The sequence below is a fragment of the Nomascus leucogenys genome, chromosome 18 (genome assembly GCF_006542625.1).
Source record: "Nomascus leucogenys isolate Asia chromosome 18, Asia_NLE_v1, whole genome shotgun sequence".
NCBI lineage: Eukaryota > Metazoa > Chordata > Mammalia > Primates > Hylobatidae > Nomascus > Nomascus leucogenys.
Window position 1 is genome coordinate 36,729,965 of NC_044398.1, and position 2,554 is coordinate 36,732,518.

Here is a 2,554-nt window from a genome sequence, read left to right on the forward strand (position 1 = left end):
GGCACCAAACACCCAAGATTAACAGGCCTTTGTTGCTGAACTGGACATATACATTGAGTCTTTGTTTATGATCAAAGGAGTTGAATTCTTGCTGATCAACCAAAGAGTTTGTCACCACGGTGCTTGCCCTCTGAATGAGCTGGATTTATACTGCACCTGCCAGAATACAGCACCCTGGTGCCATGGGGATGCCAGGCATGGATGCATTCCACTACTGACAGCCCCAACTTCATCTGTCATCAAAGGGTGGGACCATGAGGTCTTAGGCCAAATTCCTCTCTAAAAAAAAGCCCCCAAAGTCTTTGAAATATGAATTCAATGCTGTATCTCCCTCCCTAGCTTTTTTGCAATGAAAAATACTTGTGTATCTTATTTCCTATACTCCTCACACCCTTGTCCCTGCTTTCCATTTTTTGGCTACTCAAATTCTGAATGTATCCTAGAAGGCAATGTGGGTCTTTCTGGAAATATGAATTCTCTTTCTAGATACCCCACACTGTCCCCCAAACCAGGCAAGCTTCAGCAAATTTTCCTCATTTCATTAGAGAAGATAAACTTCCCCTCTTAGTCATTTGTCCCCAAAGAAGGAAGCACAGTCCCAACAGAGATGAGTGTCAACAGGCAGGACCCTACCATCCAGCGTGTGCAGACGGTGGCTGCAGGATGGCCCAAGGTGCCACCCACCCAGGCCAAGGGTACCCCACATGGGGCCCCTGAGTGCATCAGGAGGGGACCCCCTGGAGGGGCTGTGGCTGAGGTTGTCCAGTCATACTTAATCCATCTTAAGAGCAAATCAACTGCTCTCCACCTCCCCCATCTACTAGAATGCAATATTTATGCTTTTCCAAAGAATTTTTGAAAGGTAAGTACAAGTTAAAAATATACCAGGTTTAGGTTTTAAACAGTATTGACTAATTTGGATGGCATTGTCCCCGCTTCATGTTTTTTGTTTTGTTTTGTTTTTTGTTTTTTAGGCTTCAACGCAATGGCTTGCCTATATGTGTAGGGCTTTGGGGGCTTTCTCTAGGTCGCATGACTTTGACCTTCAATGCCGTCATCCCGAGGAGTTACTCTTTCTTGTCCCCCTTCTCCATCTTGCACCCTCCTGTCCTGCTGCAGCCTGGACTCCTGGGTCCTGCCAGCTGCCATGATGGGCAGCGGGCCTCTCCCACCCTTCCCCAGCCTCTCCCCTCTGTGTCTGCACATCTGTCTCTCAAGCTGGTTATGAGAGGCTTTTCCAGGCGCACAACGCCCTGCACAAGGCGTCCAGAGAAATGAGCCAGGTCAATGTTGAGGAAATGGAAGAGGGCGCTGGAGCCCCTGGGGGTGGATGGGACCCAGTCATTTGGTTTTTCCCCATTTGGAGGCTCATTCCCTGAGCAACCGTCGATGCTAAAGAGAACATGCTGCCCCTCCACACTTCACTTCTCAACATTCTTCCTGCAGTGGGAGGCCTGGCTTCATCAATTTTTTGTCTTGCTTTTTTTTAGACAGTTTTTGTTTCACAAAATACACACACTTCTGGTACTATAAATACAGAGATTTTCACAAAGAATTGAGAGTTCCCACCACATTGCTGGACAGGTGGAGATATTTATGACAAGGCTGCCTGGTGCCTGGCGAGCAGGTGCATGGCCTGTGTGCGGCCCCATGGGCAGGGTCCAGAGAGGTGGGTCACATGTCTGTGCAGGTGTGGGAATGGATGGATAGCCAGAAAGTGCACCCTCTGGCTCTAGACTGCCTGGCCCAGCTGCCTAATGCCTACAGCCATATACAAATGTGCCCAGAGCAGCCAACGCAACTTTACAAGGTTCCTGGAACTGTGTGTCTCTCAAGACTCAGGGACAAAATGTTCATTGTACTCATGACACCAGGAAAAGTGTGGGGAAGCTTTCATTAGGCAGAAAGGGAGTTCAGGCATGGTGGCTTACGGGAGGCCTTTGGGAGGCCAAGGCAGGCAGATTGCTTGAGTCCAGGAGTTCAAGACCAACTTGGACAACATAGCAAAACCCCGCCTCTACCCAAAATATGAAAATTAGCCAAGCATGATGGCCTGGCTGTGGTTCCAGCTACTCAGGAGGCTGAGGTGGGAGGACTGATTGAGCCCAGTAGGTGGAGTTTGCAGATAGCTGAGATTTCACCACTGCACTCCAGCCTGGGCAACAGAGTGAGACCCTATCTCAAAATAAATAAATAAATAAGTAAGTAAGTAAATAAATAAATAAATAGATAGATAGGAAAAAGAAAGGGAATTAAATAACCTGAAAGTATAGAGGAGAGATTTTATGTCTTCCTCAGATTGGGTTGTCTTTAATTAATGACAACTATGTTTCTGCCCTGGGAGGTTCAAGCCCACTTCTCTGCAGCTGGTCTGTGCTCCTGTGTTAACCCATGTGTAAGCATGAAGATGCTGCTTTCCATCTCTGTGGCTCTGAGACCCCATAAGGAGAAATGCATGTGCAATTTCAGGAAGAGTTGTATGTGATCCTGGTGAAATCAGCATATGTTTGCTAATGGGGATTGAGAGTCTTTGGAGTTTAGCCAATGTGAACTA